Below are 19,723 nucleotides of genomic sequence, written 5' to 3'. Positions count from 1 at the left end.
TGTAACTGGCTTGTCTAAATGTGCTTTTGCATACCTCAGGTGACACGGTTTGTGGCGTGCTTGCAGAAACTGCTTCTTTCGCATCACTCTCCCATACAGCTTCTTGTGCAAAGTGCGCTGTATTGTTGACCGATGCACATTGACACCATCTGCAGCAAGATGATGCTGCAGGTCTTTGGAGGTGGTCTGTGGATTGTCCTTGACTGTTCTCACCATTCTTCTTCTCTGCCTTTCTGATATTTTTCTTGGCCTGCCACTTCTGGGCGTAACAAGAACTGTACCTGTGTTCTTCCATTTCCTTACTATGTTCCTCACAGTGGAAACTGACAGTTTAAATCTCTGAGGCACTTTTTGTATCCTTCCCCTGAACAACTATGTTGAATAATCTTTGTTTTCAGATCATTTGAGAGTTGTTTTGAGGAGCCCATGATGCCACTCTTCATAGGAGATTCAAATAGGAGAACAACTTACAAGTGGCCACCTTAAATACCTTTTCTCATGATTGGATACACCTGCCTATGAAGTTCAAAGCTCAATGGAGGTTACAAAACCAATTTAGTGCTTTAGTAAGTCAGTAAAAAGTAGTTATGAGTGTTCAAATCAAGAAATTGATAAGGCTGCCCATACTTTTGCACCGGTCAAATTTTGTTTAAATGCGGATTGCACCTTTTCTGTTAGTACAATAAACCTCATTTCAATCCAGAAATATTACTCAGTCCATCAGTTATTAGATATATGAAACTGAAATACGTAATTACTTACCGGTAATGTGTTTTTTCTGAACCCATGACGGCACCACGAGAGAGGGGATCCGCCCTTCAAGGACAGGAAACCTCCAGAATAAAAAGGGGCGGCACCTCTCCCCGCATCAGTTGATTACCGAGCATGACAGGACCTCCGAAACAAGGAACATCGTTAAAACATAACCCGCCACCATAACCGCCCAGTGAAGAGGAGCGAAAAAGGAAGCAAACCAGCAACACCTAAGTGCAGGGAGGGAATGTAAGGGTGCCGTCATGGGTTCAGAAAAAACACATTACCGGTAAGTAATTACGTATTTTTCCAGCACCCATGGCGGCACCACGAGAGAATTACAGAGATGAAGACCTAGGAAGGGACAACAGTTTGCAGAACCCGTCTCCCAAAGGTGACGTCGGTGAACGACAAATCAAGGCGATAGTGATTAAAAAAGGTGGACGGAGAAGAGCAGGTTGCCGCCTTACATATTTGCTCAATGGAGACCTCTGACCTCTCCGCCCAGGAAGATGCCATCGCTTGCGTGGAGTGCGCCTTCAGACCAGGAGGTACGGCTTCACCCCCGGCCGTGTAAGCAACAGAGATGGCATCCCTGATCCACCTGGCCAAGGTGGATTTAGAAGCCTTAAGCCCCTTCCTACAACCCTGGAAGACTACAAACAGAGACTTATCCCTCCTCCCTTCTGAAGTGACCAACAGATACTGTTGAAGACAACGCCTAATATCCAGGCAGTGCCATCCCATCTCCTCCGGAGTAGAAGGGTTGGCATAAAAAGAGGGCAGCACTATTTCTTGTGATCTATGGAAGTGGGAATGCACCTTCGGCAAATAGGCAGGGTCAGTTCTTAAAACCACCCTGTCGTCAAAAAACTGGGTATACGGAGGAGAAATGGATAAGGCCTGAAGGTCACTAACCCTACGGGCGGAAGTGAGTGCGACCAGGAGAATCGTTTTGAGGGACAGATGCTTGAGTGAGATAGAATCTAAGGGCTCAAACGGGGGTAGTGTTAAAGCTGAAAGGACGAAGTTAAGGTCCCAGGACGGCAGTGGCATGCTGCACCGAGGCCTAGACCTAGTACAGGACCTAACGAACCTAGACACCCAGGGATCTCCGGCCAGGGCATGGTTATACAAGGCGCTCAGTGTGGAGATTTGCACCTTTAGGGTACTAACCGACAGACCCAGTTCCCAACCCCTCTGGAGGAATTCTAGGACAAGCGGGACAGAGGGCGGCTTAGTAGGATCTGTACCCGTAGAGGCCAGGAATTTGGCCCAAATGCGCCCATAAATACGCGTAGTGACAGACTTTCAACACTGCATCAAGGTGGAGATCAGGCCCGGAGAAAACCCCTTGTCGCCTAACAGTGACCGCTCAAGCGCCACGCCGTCGGGTGTAACCTGGTGTTCTGCGGGTGGAAGGCTGGACTCTGGGATAGGAGATCCGGTAGGTCCGGGAGAACCCACGGATTGGCGATGGACAGATGCGTCAGCCAATAAAACCAAGGTCTCTTTGGCCAAAAGGGTGCTATGAGAATCACTGCTGCTCGATCCTCCCGTATCTTCCTGAGCACTGCAAGGAGGAGGATGATCGGAGGGAAGGCATATGTGAGGCGGAAGTCCCAGCTGAGCAATAGGGCGTCCACCGAGTGGGGATGATCCCTTGGATCCAGGGAACAGAATCGGGGAACCTTCCCGTTGGTTCGGGTCGCAAAGAGGTCTATCTCGGAAACCCCCCACATCTCCGTTATCCTGTCGAAAACGGACTGATTTAGAGACCATTCGCCTTGGTGAAACTGGGTGCGACTGAGAAAGTCCGCCAAAATGTTCTCCTTCCCTCGGATGTGCACTGCCGACAGGGAGCCCAGATGAGCTTCTGCCCGAGACATGATCCTGCTTGCGATGGACATGAGGTGCCTGGAGCGACTACCCCCCTGGTGGTTGAGATACGCTACTGTCGCTTGGTTGTCCGACAGAACTTTCACATGGCGACCCCGCAATAACGGCAGGAAACGACCTAACGCCTTTTCCACCGCCAGCAATTTCCTTGTATTCGAGGAAGTTTGAGCTTCTCCTCCAGACCATCGTCCCTGAATGAACTGAATGTCCAAGTGTGCACCCCAACCGTAGAGACTGGCGTCGGTGGTCACCACCATGGGCTCTGGCACCATCCAAGGCACCCCTCTGCCCAAGTGGACCGGATCTAGCCACCAATAGAGGAACTGAAATGTGCGATGGTCGAGAATGAGGAGTCTGTCCAGATGATCTCCGTGAGCGGTCTGATGCAGCAAGATATTCCACTGCAGGACCCTGGTGTGTGCCTGAGCCCATCGGACAGCCGGGATGGCCGCAGTCGGGGAGCCCAGAAGGGACATCGCACCCCGGAGAGACATGCGCTTGTGCCGCAGAGTTCGGTCTATCTGGGTCTGGAGGGCTTCCACTTTGGAAAGAGGCAAACGACATAGTTGAGTGTTGGAGTCCCAAGTGAGTCCCAGAAACAGCTGAACCTTGGATGGGATTAATCTGGGACTTCTCCTCGTTGATCAACCAGCCCAACTCCCGCAGGGAAGCTTGCACCTGCTGTAGAAGGGCCGCACAATGGCGAGCTGAGGCGCCCACAATCAAGAAGTCGTCCAGATAAGGAATCAGAAGGACCTCTCTCTGACGCAGATATGACGACATTTCTGCTATTATCTTTGTAAAAATTCTCGGGGCGATGGCCAGACCGAAGGGGAGGGCTTTGTATTGAAAGTGGCTGACCCGACCGCCCATGTGGAGGGCTATTCTGAGGAAGCATTGGAAGAGAGAGTGGATTGGGACATGATAATATGCATCGCGCAAGTCTATGACAGCCATGTGACAATGGGGATACAGATATTTCACGATGGACCGCACGGACTCCATCTTCAAGCTGTCTATTTGAAGGAACCGGTTGAGGGCTTTCAGGTTGATGATGGTTCCATAGGAACCGTCGGGCTTCCCCACCAGAAAGAGGGTGGAGTAGAATCCTTCTCCTTGTTCCCGTGCGGGAACTTCCATTAGAACCCCCTTGAAGAGGAGGTGACGGACCTCTGCTTCCAAAGCCAGCTGTTCCGCAGGAGAACGACGCAGAGGGGTAACCAGGAATCGGGGAGGAGGAAGGTGACGGAAGGGGAGCCGGAGGCCTGAGCGTATGAGGCCCAGGATCCATGCACTGGACGAAATCCTTTCTCAAGCCGGAAGGAACTGAGAGAGCCTCCCTCCGACCTGGGAAAGCGAGTCACTTGAACGACTTATGCTGATCTTTTGAGGGGCCCTTGAACATGAACCCCTTTCCCGGATTCTTTCTATCGGACCAGGTATTCCGATCCCGCGGCCGGGTGGGGCGAAAGGACCGCCGTGAAGAAGGAAATGACGGAAAGGGAAAACCACCTTTCTTGTCGCTAGCTTTCTCCAGGATGTCATCCAGGACCGGCCCGAACAGATATTCACCTTGACAGGGGATATTGCAAAGTTTAGACTTAGTTTGCAGATCCCCCGGCCAGCATTTCAGCCAGAGAGCTCTTCTAGCCGCATTGGAGAGGAACGCTGACTTTGCAGCCAACTTAGTGGAGTCCGCCGAGGCGTCCGCAAGGAAGGCCGCCGCCCCCCGCAATTTGGAGAGGGAGGAAGCAATCTCCTCCTTAGGTGTTCGTGATCTAAACTGGTCTTCCAGTTCGTCTATCCATATAGTCAGGGATCTAGCCGTACATGTAGCCGCAATGGCGGGTCTCAGTCCTCCGGCAGAAGCTTCCCAGGTATTCTTCAGGAAGTGATCAGCTTTCTTATCCAACGGGTCTTTCAAGGAGCCCATATACTCAAATGGCAATGCAAACTTTCTGGACGCCTTAGCGACAGCCACATCCAATTTTGGCGCCTTATCCCAGGTGGAGCAGGAGGCCTCCTCAAACGGATATTTTCTCTTAAAGGCGCCTGGAAGGGAACGTTTCTTATCAGGTCTCTTCCATTCCCGGGCAATCAAGGCCTGTACTTTATCCACCACCGGGAAGGAGCGTTGTTTTTTCTGCTCCATGCCCCCGAACATGCTATCCTGGATAGATTTTTCCGGTTTCTCATCCGGGATGCCCATAGTGGTCCGCACCGCCTTAACCAACTTCTTCATATTTTCGATTGGGAAGCACTGGCGACCCCCTGAGTCGCTATCTGAAGAGGAGCGGGAAGTAGAACCAGAGGAATCACATTCCCCATCAGACCTATCAGAGTCCTCGTGGTTAGGCGAAGGGGGCCTAGAACCCCCAGCACTCTGCGCCCCAGACAGGGATCGGAGGGAGTCCCTGACCTCTTCCCGTATGATGGACCGGAGATCGGAGGCAAATCCCGGCTGTTCCTCCGACAAAGTCTGCTGAATGCAGCCTCTGCACAGCCTCTTAGTCCAGGAACCAGATAGTTCCTTACAGCACAAGGCACATTCCTTATGTCTGGATTTAGATAAACACTTCTTAGGTTTACTGTCATCCTATAACAAACACAGACAAGACGACCGCCGGTTAGAAGCGGAACTCATGAGGTAGCACTCACCCACAGATGCAAGAGGCTATACCGGGTCAGCAGGGACATCATCTGACTTCCCTCCTTTAGAGGGCCTTTTTCTGTCAGGAGAGTCAGGGTCCTTCCGCTTGGAGGACCGGTCATCAGTCATCCCACGCTTGACACCCGAGCCGGTGACACTGTCATCCCTGCCACCTCTCTTCTGCCACTTCAGGGAGGCAGTATCATGATCAGAGGGAGGCTTTGGGGAGGAGGGAGGCGAAGGAGACGCAGCTGACTGCTTGTCAGCCATGGTAACCGAGCACAGGCACCATAGAGAAGATTGCCGCTCTGATATTTCAAAAAACCTTGGTAACTCCGCCCCCTATTTCCGGGAGATGACGACCCATCTGCGCGTCCAATAGGAAAGGGCGCACTGCGCATGCGCACTGCCCGGACATCCCCGCTGCCACACACAACATGGCGCTCCGTCACCCGAAGCGCCACAGCATCTTCAGCCACGAGGACACCCCGCAGGGAGCGCAGCAGCAGCCACCCTTCTCCCGGCCCCTGGCACCGGAACGCCATGGTAAGGAGAGGGGGGGGGCGGGAGTAGGGAGGGAAGGAACCCGCGCGCAGACAGGACCCCCGTGGGTATGCTGCGTCGGGAGAGCCCTGCGGCCGACCGGATCTTACCTGGTCCCCGCAGGCTCCTGGCGCTCCTAGAATCGGGCGCGCCGCACGCAATCCTGACCCCCGTGGGTCCGCTGCGGCAGCTCCACAGCACCTCGGCCGACCGTAGCAGGACCCGTGCCGCTGCCAAAGTCAGCCATCTGGGCGCCGGACTTGAATCTTCGGCCCATCAGGACCTTCTTGGATCCAGTGGATCCCTGGAGGCTCCCTGTTCAAGGACAGGAAACCAACTGATGCGGGGAGAGTTGCCGCCCCTTTTTATTCTGGAGGTTTCCTGTCCTTGAAGGGCGGATCCCCTCTCTCGTGGTGCCGTCATGGGTGCTGGAAAAATAGCTGTTGCAAAACCCCAAATTGTTATAAAGAAAAAAGGTTAACATTAATAGGGTGCCCAAACTTTTTCATATGACTGTATATATGCCCCTAGCATCTCCAGACCGAGACAAACCTGGAAAAGCAGTTGTGAGAAACAAGATGATCAACATCACCGAACATCACAGCCGCACCAAAGAGAAGCAGCTCCTGCCTCCACAGTAGGGGTGAGTTAATTAATCGTTTGACCAAATATAGCAGGGTTATTTTTCAAGTTGATAATGTGCAGCCCCCGAAGGTTAGCAGGAAATTCCAAATGGCCGACACAAAAAGGTTCCCCACCCCTGCTTTAGGAGGTTTCAGCACCGAGCCGCTTCACAGGGAGAAGGGGAAGGCAGAGACCCCCTTCCCCCCCAAACCCCCTGAGCCCATTCTGACACAACGAGTGGAGGCTGAGGGACATTCTTTCGAGATGTTTCAGCTCTGGGCCACTTCACAGGTAGAAGGGAAGGCCGTGACCCCCCCGATCCCATACTCACTAAATCCATATGATGAAATTCTAAAAGGATAAAATATCTCCAATTCAGGAGCAACTCTCATGCGACCGTCTCCTGTTGGGACAGGAAAAACACTGGAGGGTGGAGGTGGGGAGGGGCCTTTTAACCTCTCTGTGATCCTGTCCCTGTATAGGTCAAGGGGATTAACTCCTGTGGTGCTGTCCGGAGGGACGTCCTGGAAATTTTGACTTAAATATTGAGATGTTTCTAAAATGTTATTACATAACTTAATACTACATTTTACACAATTCTTTAAAATAATATAATTACATACCTTAATGTAAGTAAGAGACGCTCCTCTGCACAAATACTTTTCCTAAATCTAGTATTTTGGTTACTGATTAAAGGGTGAATTAAATTTAATATGAAATCAAATATTTCCAAACCTATTCTACAGCAGGCATGAAATTCATTTAGATTATCTCGTAATTTTTATATAAGCGATGGAAATGGCTCTAGTAGAGCGATGCTGGACGAATGGGTGAATCCAAAATCTGCGACGCCAACGAATAGTTGCATCTAGGTAGGTTTCACCAAATCTACGAGATAAAACCCAGTGAAGCAGAACACGCTCAGTGGTGTTTACGGTCAAATATGAATACATTACCTTGTTTTTGATAATGTAGTTGGTCAATGAAGCATGCAGTTCAGCAAAAACTTCACTAATGGCATCAAGTCCATTGAGGTACGTGGGGGCGTGCCCTTTTAAATAGACAGGTAACATATGTTGACTGATTTGAGACAATCGCATGAAGAAACAAGCATCGCATACAGATTACAAACGGATTGCACATGGACTACAATCACAAGAAAAATCACAGAATTGCAATACACACGGATTGACACAAGGACACAGCTCGTGCTACTCTCCTGCAAGAGAATCAGACCAATTTTGCAATTGCAAGTGTGACGCCGGCCTTAGGGCGGAAAGGTAACTTCCTTTGTGGTGTCGTGGAGGGTGACTTGAGAAAAATAAAATATTTGATATTTTCCACTCTTAAGCACTAGGGGGAGCAGATGCTGCGATCCTACTGTAGACCTATTGTATAACTAGCTAACATTACAAGTGCAAGAAAAGTGGGTGGAATCTGTTCATCTGTGTGATGTCCCCTCCTGTTCTGGGTGTTTCCAAAAGAATGAGAAGAGAGAATGAAGTTTAGGATCACAGAGTAGAGCCATTTTGTTGGTGAGCGCAAAGAGATCCTAATGTCTAAAGTGTCACCAAGGACAGCGGCATAGTGCTCCTTACATAGCAGCGCTCTCCACAACCAGTACCAGCAATGCTCTGCCTCACCCCCGCCCGCAATTCTCTGCTGCACGCACACCCCCCAATGCTTTGCCACACGCATGCCCCCCCAATGCTATGTCGCACACATGCCTCCTAATGCACTGCCGCATGCATGCATTACTCTGTCGCATGCAGGCCCCCAATACTTTGCAGCACACACACCTACAAATGCTCTGCTGCACGCACGCCCCTCAATGACTGTCATCTTACTCGGTTTGGGGCTCCATGCAAGATCTCGCCTCGTGAGGGTAAGTATAATTCTAAGAAAGGTCAAGAATCAGTCCAGAATTACACAGGAGGACCTGGTCAATGACCTCAACAGAACTGGGACCACAATCTCGAATATTACTGTAACACACTATGCCATCATGGATTAAAATTCTGAAGTGCACACATGGTCTCCCTGCTCATGCCTGCACATCCAGGCTCATTTAAATCTTGCCAGTAGCCACCTGGATGATCCAGAGAGGCATGGGAGAAAGTCATGTGGTCAAGTGAGACCAAAATAGAATTAGTATTAGAGCACTGAAAATGGGTCGTGGCTAGGTCTTAAGGGGGCTTTACACGCTACGATATCGTTAATGTTTTATCGTCGGGGTCAAGTTGTTAGTGACGCACATCCGGCGTCATTAACGATATCGCAGCGTGTAACACTGACCAGCGACCTTAAGCGACCTCAAAAATGGTGAATATCGTTCACCATGGAGAGGTCGCCCCAAACTCAAAAATCGGTAAGGGTTGTTGTTTTTTTTTCCAATTTAAGATTTTATTGATTTTTCAAAGAAATACAATATGAGAACATACATCCATGCTGTAACAAATGATGCGATTCAAAAATCAAAAGTCAATGCGACACCAAGCCTATAGGTGTATAGATGGTAGAAATAATACATGGATAATCATTTAAAACCTTAGATAATAGTAAAACAAGAAGAAGAGGTTAAGACGAGTGATAGTCACAGAATCCAAAGAAGGAGGGGTATTTCAGAGGAAGGAGAAGGGAGATAGAAGGGTTGTTTATCCAGGTGGTTCATCGCTCATGCGGCAGCACACATCGCTATGTGTGACACCGCAGGAGCGAGGAACCTCTCCTTACCTGCCGCCGGCCACAATGCGGAAGGAAGGAGGTGGGCGGGATGTTACGTCCTGCTCATCTCCGACCCTCTGCTTTGATTGGCCGGCCGCTTAGTGACGTTGTGGTGACGTCGTTGTAATGCCGAACGTCCCTACCCCTTGAAGGAGGGATTGTTCGGCAGTCACAGCGACGACGCCGGCCAGGTAAGTACGTGTGATGCTGCCGTAGTGATAATGTTCGCTACGGCAGCGATCACAAACAATCGCATGCGCGATGGGGGCGGGTGCTTACACGCTCGCTATCGCTACAAATTGCTAGCGATATCGCTACCGTGTAAAGCCCCCTTTACAGCATGACGATGATCCGAAACACACAGACAGGGCAACTAAGGGCCTGAGCCTAATAGAAAATCTTTGGAAGGAACTGAAACTCAATGCAGCTCAGTGACAGCCAAGAAAGTTGAAAGATCTGGAGAAGATCTATATGGAGGAGTGAACCAAAATCCCTGCTGCAGTGTGTGCAAACTGGGTCAAGAAATGTAGGAAACGTCTGACCTCTGTAACTGCAAACAAAGGTTTCTGTACCAAATGCTAAGTTCTGTATTTACATTGGAACAAATACTTATTTAACGCAATAAAATATAAATTCATTATTTAAAAATCATGCAATGTAATTTTCTGTATTTTTTTTATTCTGTCACAGTTAAAGTTACCTAAAATAAAAATTACAGCCCTCTCCATTCTCCATTCCAGGAAAATTTGCAAAATCGTCCGTTTATCAAATTCGAATATTTTAAGAATAAGCTTCTTACCTTTTGATACAGGTTGTGTTCCCTTTCTGAGGAAGGCAAGGTGGTTGGATCAGCGGCTCCCAGGAGGAGTGGGTCGCTGTTCAGGCACTAGATTTTGTTGTCGCCATTCAGCATGGGACATATAAGATTGTGTGTGTGGTCCTAATTAAGTTAAATTATAGACATCATGCATCATAGAGATCATGTATGTACCGTGTTTTTCCAAAAATAAGCCCTCCCCCAAAAATAAGCCCTAGCAGGGATTTTCACCATTTTCGGAGCAAGGCATAAATATAAGCCCTTCCCCGAAAATAAGCCCTAGTCGCAGATCAATAATGAAATATCTGTGCAGCTAAAAAACATACAGATACTGAAGGACACTTCATTATAGACAGTGGGCACCACGCAATCACTCACCTGATGCTGAGCGGCAGGACCTGCATTGATCGCCCCCTCTCACACATCTGATCTCACACATAATCAGATCGTACACACAAACATCGGATCACATGCAAACATCAAATCACACACAAACATCGGATCGCACACATACTCACCACATCCAAACACATCTCGCCGGCAGAATCCCGAGAGGAATTGCAGTGGAGCGCAAGGACCTGCAGAACAGGACCTGCGATCGGACATGTGACTTGCTCTCATTCCCTGCAGCTAGAAGCACTAGATGTGATGTGTGTGTGTGTGTGTGTATGCCAGCAACAGGGGAGGACTGCGTACAGCACTCACCGGAGACCACAGGAGGACCTGGGAGCCACGCAGACGTCCAGGTTTGGTGAGTACGAGTCTTCTGGGATGTAGGTGGGGGGAGGGTGGGGGTCTGCTTTTTTGGGGGTAAACTTACCTCCCAACCGTGTTTCTCCAAGAATAAGACCTCCTCCAAAAATAAGCCCTAGTGCTTTTTGGGGGTGGAAAAAAAAAAAAATATATAAAAGACAGGGTCTTATTTTTGGAAATACACGGTATGTATTCAAGACGCCCCTCTGAGACAATAAAGTATCAGAAGTAGCTCTCTCTTTGTCTCCAACAAAAAAAATTACATCATAGTCACTCATTTATATAAGACTATAGAAACATTTTAGTTTCACATTCCTAAGCTTTATTTTTAACAAAGAAACTGAAACTACACAAGTCCTTATCTAAAGTAAGCAGAGGTGTCTGCCGCATTACACCAGGGGAGATACAGTACAGGCTCTACAAAGACAAAATGGAGTGTAGATTTAACAAAATGGATTCTGCTCTCATTAAAGCAATACACAAATGGATGAGTAAAGAGTACAACTTGGCTATAATAAAAAAAAAAAAAAAAAAAAGATTTTTCTCCCCCTCAAAAATTAGAAAAAAAAAAGAAATATGTAAAAAGATTGTAAATGCTCCATCATTAAGAAGTACACAACCGTAATGACCCATGAAATGAACGCTATTAACAGATAGTAAAAGTCTATTAATATTTACTAACACAGACATTCTATTCATGACTATGGCTTCTCTCCTGTGTGAATTCTCTCATGTATAAAATGATGTGATTTCTGAGCAAACCATTTTCCACATTCTGGGCATAACAATGGCTTCTCTCCTGTGTGATTTCTCTCATGCGTAATAACATTTGATTTCTGAGCAAAACATTTCTGACATTCTGCACATGAATATGGCTTCACTCATGTATGAATTCTCTCATGTGTAATGAGATGTGATTTCTTAGCAAAACATTTCCCACATTCTGAACAGGAATACGACTTCTCTCCTGTATGAATTCTCTCATGTGTAATGAGATGTGATTGCTGAGAAAAACATTTCCCACATTCTGAACATGCATATGGCTTCTCTGTTGTGTGAATTCTCTCATGTGTAATGAGATGTGATTGCCGAGCAAAACATTTCCCACATTCTGAACATGAATATGACTTCTCTCCTGTGTGAATTCTCTCATGTCTAATGAGATGTGATTGCTGAGAAAAACATTTCCCACATTCTGAACATGAATATGGCTTCTCCCCTGTGTGAATTCTCTCATGTGTAATGAGATGTGATTGTTGAGAAAAACATTTCTCACATTCTGAACATGAATATGGCTTCTCTCCTGTGTGAATTATCTTATGTTTAAAAAGAACTGATTTCTCAGCAAAACATTTCCCACATTCTGAACATGAATATGGCTTCTCTCCTGTGTGAATTCTCTCATGTGTAATGAGATCTGTTTTGGTGGCAAAACATGTCTCACATTCTAAACATGAATATGGCTTCTCTCCTGTGTGATTTCTCTCATGTGTAATGAGATGTGATTTCTTAGCAAAACATTTCCCACATTCTGCACATGAATATGGCTTCACTCCCGTGTGAATTCTCTCATGTGTAATGAGATTTGATTTCTGAGCAAAACATTTCTCACATTCTGAACATGCATATGGCTTCTCTCCTTGGTGACTTTCACTTCCCTTAGCATTCTGTGTTGAACTCCTGGTACCGTCATCTGCCATAAACAAAATTGAAGGGTTAAGCTTTTAATAATATAACCTCAAACATACACATAGACACACATAAATCCATACAAATTTCAAAGTGTGTAGCAAAGTTCTACTTGAAAAAGCCTATGTGACAGAAAATACACAAAATGATATAATTTTAAAAACTGCACCATTAGAAGTGCTCAAAACGAAATTCAATAAAACGTATCTACAAAAGCATATCGAGGATACTTTAGCATTGCATTACTGCTGTAGAAAAATTAGAAAAAGGGATAAATACATAGGTAATGAGAAAAATGAGTAAAACATAGGCATTGCCTTACTGCTTTAGAGATATTTGGAAAGTGAGAGTCTTGGCTTATGTATTGGCTAATCCTTGTGAGCCCGATAATCTTGAAAAGCACCTGACCAAGCACTCTGCCCTATAGCCAGGATGTGTCCACCATCTTATTTTACCAGGAACCTATCTTCCCAGACATGCAGATTTTTAATCACACATAGAAAAATTTAAGGTTAGTTTTCCAATATAGCACACCTGGAAGAAAAAGACATGATTCCAACTTCCTAAAGTCATAATTTGATCTAAAGCTGCAAGCAGAAATTAAATACATGAACATGAGGTTCTTGGCTTAACATTCTGATCAGGCTCTATGAAGCCCCCTGCCTCGTCACGGCGAACCTCTGAGTGGGTCCTTATTCTATGCCTCAAAAGTGCAGCACCGTCCACCGCTACACCAACAGGGCAGGTGACCTGGTGCCTCACAACACCCATGCTGCAAGGCAGAGTCCCCATGACTCCAGGCCACACCGCCCCACCGACTCAAAACCACCACAACAATGGCCACCACACAACACCAGAACTCTGTGAAAGGAGCTGTACACTCACCTTCCAAAAGCTCCCAGTGTGTGAACTGATCAGAATGCAAAACCAAGAACCTCATGTTAAGGTATTTAATTTTTGCCTAGTGGCTTTAGATCAAGGTATTATTTTGGGATGTGCAAATGAGATTCATGTTTTTTTCTCCCAAGTGTGCTGTTAGGGTCCCAATATAATAAGATCACCTTGTCGAGGTTATCGGGCTCACATGGAATGGCCAATACATAAGCTAAGAATCTCTCTTTGCAAATATCTCTAAAGCAGTAATGCAATGCCTATCATTTTACTCATTTTTCATATTAGCTATGTATTTATCCCTTTTTTGTAATATTCCTACAGCAGTAATGGAATGCCAAAGTATACTTTAGATGCATCACAGGAATTAAAGCAATGTGGAAGAAAAAAATATGAAGAGTTTAATGTTTCCCACAAAAGTGTTGCTTTAACTACAAATTTTCATTTTTCCAAAAGTAAGATGAGAAAATGGACCATATAATTCTGTTGTGTGATTTCTCGAGTGTACGCCGATACCCCATATGTGGTGGAAAACTACTGTTTGGGTCCACGGCGGGGCTTGGAATGGAAAGAGCAACATTTGACTTTTGGAGAACAAAATTGGCTGAAATAGATAGCAGATGCCATGTCACATTTGTAAAACCCTTGATGTGCTTCAACAGTGGAAACCCCCAAGAAATCTCATTTTGGAAACTACACCACTGAAGGAATGTGTCGAGATCATAGGAGTATCCTTATAAAGGAGAAGAGGTCTTTACCAGACCCCCCAGCTATTATGGCGACACATCTGCACCTAACGATAACGTTGCTGGGGGTGTTGGATATGTCCAATGTTGTACCCGAAAGGCTGCGTGCTGCGATTGCTGCTATCAAAGACTGAAAAGTTAACAGCAGTGGGTGAAGTTTACCTCCACTGAATAAGTCAGACATCATCTGCTGGCAATAATGGAGACTCAGCTTCTGAGCCAATAAGAAGTAATAGGATGTAATATGTTACATATCGAGAAGGGGTTAAAGAAAACCTGGCAGCTACAAAAACACTATTTACCTGCAGATATAGTGGTAATCTGAGTACCTAGCATTTAAATGATATCTATCTCGTTTATTAGAACAGTGTGTGACGCTAGTCACTGCATGGACAAGCCGTGAGGCAGCATTATCAAATGTTCCGGAGTCAGATACAAAGGAAGCATGCCGTTAACTAAAGGGAAAGACAAAGGTTATGGTCTGAGGTCAGAATATCAGGAGGATAGCAGATCGGGGCAAATGGAAGGTCAGAGGAGGTCCAAGGTCTGGCAGCTATAGATCAGAGCACAGATAACCAAGGCCCCGTGTCATGTTGTGTTCAGGCCCACGTTCGTGGGGTGCCGCTGTGGCGTCAGACTCTGTTCACAGGCAACCTGATCTTAGTTGCTCAGCCTCAGCTGAGTCTTTTCCACTGCTTTCCAGTCCTGCAGGTGTTAATTCCTGTGGAGTGGTATGTGGCTCCTTGAGACTCAGAAGGCTAATTTCTATTCACCTGTCTTATCCCTATTTAAGGTTTGAGTCTGTTGCTGCAGATGATACCTCCAGCTTATGCTCCTGTGATTCCGGTCTTTCTGGTGATCCTATTCTTGGTGACGAGTATACTGCTGTTTGAGTGGTGTGGAAGTTTCCCCGTTGTACATTTACTTCCTTCCTTATACTTTATTCCCTCCAATACACGTACAGTGTCTCCTTTTTGTGTGCAGTGTGTATGAGTTTTTTTTTTTTTCCTGTGTCTGTGGTATTTGTAGGGTTTGCATCTCCACTCCAGCTGGGGGAGAGGGGTGTTAGATCAGGGTTTGGACAGGAGTTAGGGTTAAGCTGGCGGTCCAGACCTGGATACCATCAAGCCTACCTCTGGGATAAGGAACAGCACACGTACCCTAGTCTGCGGGCCATTTTTGCGGTCCCTGCTCCAGCTACCTTTGCACCTCCGTGATACCCTGTGTTTGGGACTCACTACTCAGCTAAGTAACTGATCATTTAGAACAGGGAACCCCTGAAGAAACCAAGGACCTCTCAGTTTCAGATTGAATTGAGCTGTTGCTCAACAATATAACAGCTTGGCGCGGCCCTCATTCCATAGGGAAGCAAAATTGTCACTCACTGCATCTAAGGCCGGAGTCACACTTGCGCGAGTCTCGTATCACATCACCCGGCATGGCCACACACTCTCGACAGGAGTGGATCGGCTGTTTGTATTTCTATGCAGCTGAGACACTCCTGTCCGGAGAGTGTGCGGCCATGCCAGGTGATGTGCTGCAAGACTCGCGTGAGTCTCTCGTAAGTGTGACTCTGGCCTAACACAGCGGTGAGATTGACACTGTAACTACAAGGAGAAAATGCAGGTACATTCTCCCAGCAGCTGCTCACTTCCAGTCACCAGCACAGTGGGAGAGGCTGAAACAGTCACCACTCACTACATAGTGAGTGCCCAGTAATCAACCATCTTGTTCCTTGGCTGACAGCCTGTGAGCGGTAAGTGTAAAGGGGACTTTACACGCTACGATATCGTTAGTTTTATCGTCGGGGTCACATTGTTTGTGACGCACATCCGGCGTCACTAACGATATCGTAGCGTGTAACAGTTATGTGCGACCTAAAACGATCGCAAAAGCAGCAAAAATCGTTTGCCGCGGAGAGGTCGTCCTAAAACAAAAAATCGTTTATCTCTCATTTGCGATGTTGTTCCTCGTTCCTGCGGCAACACACATCGCTGTGTGTGACACCGCAGGAGCGAGGAACATCTCCTTACCTGCCTCCACCGGCTATGCGGAAGGAAGGTTGGCGGAATGTTTATGTCCCGCTCATCTCCGCCCCTCCGCTTCTATTGGCCGCCTGCCGTTGCTGTGACGCCGCACGACCCACCCCCTTAGGAAGGAGGCGGGTCACTGGCCAGAGCGACGTCGCAGGGCAGGTAAGTGCGTTTGACTGGGGTAAGCGAGGTTGTGCGACACGGGCAGCGATATGCCAGCGTCGCTCAACCGACAGGGGCGGATACCATCGCTTGTGATCTCGCTAGCGAGATCGCAGCGTGTAAAGCGCCCTTTACTGTTTCCCACACTTCATAACTGTGTACGAGTGGCAGCAGGGAGAATGTAACTTCATTTTCTCCTTGCAGCTGGGAATGTGACTGTTCTCCTTGTTATTTAATGGTGACACTTCACTGAGGAGGGTTACCTGTGGAAAGGTCTCTACTCCGTTCATCACTCCGCACATCCATTTCTCCTTTTTCCATTGTGTCTGCAGCGTTCTGCATATCTTTTCCCTGAATTTCAAAGCTGTAAAATAAATAATGTAAAAGTCACGGACAGAAGGGAAAGTCATGTGGAAGGTTCTAGATGGACGCTTCTGCTACCAGAGCACCTGAGACCAATCTATGCATGGCCTCTACGCCTCCTATATCCCCCCGTGCGGCCCCAGAGTCAGTTCAGCAGGGATAGAAGCAGACGTGGCAGGGTCCACTTAGTGTGGTACATTATGACATTGGGATTTCCTTCATTGTTTTGTCTTCACAATTTGGACGCCCTAATGCTTATTTTTCCGTCATTTCAGAATTGTTTTGGTCAACAATGTTGTATTTTTGAAAGTCTTAGGCTATGTGCGCACGTAGCAGGTCACTGCAGAAATTTCTGCAGTGATTTGAACAGCACACATGCGCTTCAAATCGCTGCAGAAAGTCCGTAATGAGAAGAGAAAAAAAAGCCGATTTCATGGGCTCTGACTGAAGCCCCTCCCATAGACAGAGCGGGGGATGCATGCAGAGCGCACGAAAGAAGTGACATGTCACTTCTTAGAACGCGCGCTTCGGGCATCAGCCAAAGCGCTGCACTCTAATACGCCACGTGCGCACGGCTCCTGCATAATCTTCATAGATTATGCTGGGGACGCAGGACGCATGTAGTTACGCTGCGGTGCAGATCGCAGCGTAACTGCATGCAAATAATCAACGTGTGCACATAGCCTTATTAAGGAAAATTAGTTTTATTTAATTGTTTTTCTTTAAGAGGGTGGACAGAGGCATACATAGAAATCATAGGACCTCATAGCGGAAGTTCTAATTGGTACCCCCTCCCCAAAACATAAAAATGTAATTAATATTCAACTGGGTCATATAAGAACCTCTCACAACTTTACAGCCCTTACAAAGTAATTTTCCTCTTAAAGCCCAAAGATTTCCCTTTCACTGCCCCATAATGTATAATACAAGCACTGTATGATACCTCCACAGTGACGTCCTCCACACCAGGGCTGAGGCGTCGGTAAGACAAACGAGAAGTTTCCATCCACTCTATAAAAACACATCTGCAGGTTTTTCCCTCCGCTCTCTATACAGACACATCTGCAGGTTTTTCTCACTGACATCAAATCAGAATAAAGTGAAGAAATATATCCGGCACTCAAAATATACAAAATATTTTCAAATTTTTTTTGATTTTTTAAATCCATTGAATAAAGACCACAATGTGAGTCAATCAGTGACGTTTCGGTTCTTCCTTGGACCTTTATCAAACTCACACTATAAAGATACATAAGAAAAATACAAAGTGAATATTATGGGATATTGCAGCCGCTGGGGACGAGGCCATGATCCAATTGTGCCCATTTTCTGTTCTATAGATAAATCTTTTCTATGGATCTTTCCACAAGTAATATGTATGATGTTTGCTCTAATATTCATGCACCTTTCAGAGAATATTCACTTTGTATTTTTCTTATGGATCTTTATAGTGAGTTTAATAAAGGTCCAAGAAAGAACCGAAACGTCACTGATTGACGCACATTGTGGTCTTTATTCTCTGGAATTATAAACACTAGATGTGCCCCATCCTTCCTACAGCCCCCCCTAAAGTGCAGTCTCTCCCCTTGAGCCCGCAACGTGCAGCATCGCCCTGTGTAGCCCCTCAATATGCAGCATCGCCCAGTGTAAGCCCCCAATATGCAGCATCGTCCAGTGTAATCCCCCAATATGCAGCATCGCCCCCTGCCCTGTGTAGCCCCCCATATCCCCCTTCCTTATGGAAGCCTCCACAGCCCTGTGCTGCAGCTTCAGCCCCTTCCCTGTGATATATACACGAGCTGCAGCCCCCAGTAGTGACAGGAGACACTTTTATTTCTTACCCCAAAATCCAGTGTGACCTCAGCTCTATAACTAATGAGGAAAAGCTGAATCTTCCCCACCTCAGGGTCAGGATCCGTCCGCTCTGCACAGGGGAGATGCTAGAATGTACGGGCTCCTGACAGGTATGACGTCACTGGTCATGTGATGGGGCGTGGTCACAATGCAGCCTGATGTTTCCAGCCCGAACTTTCCAGACAGAAAAGCAATGTTAAGGGTATGTGCGCACGTTGCTTTTTACCTGCTTTTTTGCTGCTTTTTCTTCCGCGCTGTTTAATGCCAAAATTGATGTGTTCTTCTATTCAAGCAAAGTCTATGGGAATTTGGGTTTCTTGTTCACACTATGTTGTTCAAAATGCTGCCTTTTTGTGGCAGAACTTTGGTCAAAAACTCAGCTTTGCAGTGCAAAACCCAAATGGCAAAAACAATTGACATGTTGCTTCTTTGAAAAGCTGAGTTTTTGACCAAAGTTCTGCCACAAAAAGGCAGCATTTTGAACAACATAGTGTGAACAAGAAACCCAAATTCCCATAGACTTTGCTTGAATAGAAGAACACATCCATTTTGGCATTAAACAGCGCAGAAGAAAAAGCAGCAAAAAAGCAGCAAAAAAGCAGGTAAAAAGCAACGTGCGCACATACCCTTATTCTAAGTCCAGGGTGATTATAATAGAGGCGGGGTCTGGGGGTAACAGCTCCAGATGGGGGGTGCAGGGGGCGGAGCCTGCAGGATAATAGGGGACAGGAAAACAACGCCACGCCCATGACCTGACTGTAGCCCGTACATTCTAGGCTCAACCCCCTGCACAGGAGCCCGAGCACTGCTGCTTCCTGGTTAGCGTCTAGAGTGGAGTTGATTTTTTGAGGTACAGACGTCACCGGAAGGGGCGGGGCCTCCCCGGTGCGGTGCAGAGCTCTGAGGATTGTGTCTGTAGAATGGAGGTGATTTTTTGAGGACCTCATTATATCAACTCCGCACTAGACGGCTCTGTACTGAGGGGACTAGAATGGAGGTGATATTGTGAGGTGACTGCAGTCTCCAGTGTAGACGGCTCTGTACTGAGGGGACTAGAATGGAGGTGATATTGTGAGGTGACTGCAGTCTCCAGTGTAGACGGCTCTGTACTGAGGGGACTAGAATGGAGGTGATATTGTGAGGTGACTGCAGCCTCCAGTGTAGACGGCTCTGTACTGAGGGGACTAGAATGGAGGTGATATTGTGAGGTGACTGCAGCCTC

The 19,723-nt window shown here is 47.0% G+C and overlaps 1 pseudogene; it reads right to left on the bottom strand.

The window, feature by feature from the left end:
• The window catches only part of LOC142258693 (uncharacterized), a 98,658-nt pseudogene extending 80,048 nt beyond the window's left edge, over nucleotides 1-18,610 (bottom strand).
• Between the last annotated feature and the right edge of the window lie 1,113 nt (nucleotides 18,611-19,723).

Source organism: Anomaloglossus baeobatrachus (assembly GCF_048569485.1).
Source record: "Anomaloglossus baeobatrachus isolate aAnoBae1 chromosome 3 unlocalized genomic scaffold, aAnoBae1.hap1 SUPER_3_unloc_1, whole genome shotgun sequence".
In the NCBI taxonomy this organism is placed as follows: domain Eukaryota; kingdom Metazoa; phylum Chordata; class Amphibia; order Anura; family Aromobatidae; genus Anomaloglossus; species Anomaloglossus baeobatrachus.
The sequence above is the reverse complement of the archived record's forward strand: the minus strand, read 5'-3'. Positions and strand labels throughout refer to the sequence as shown.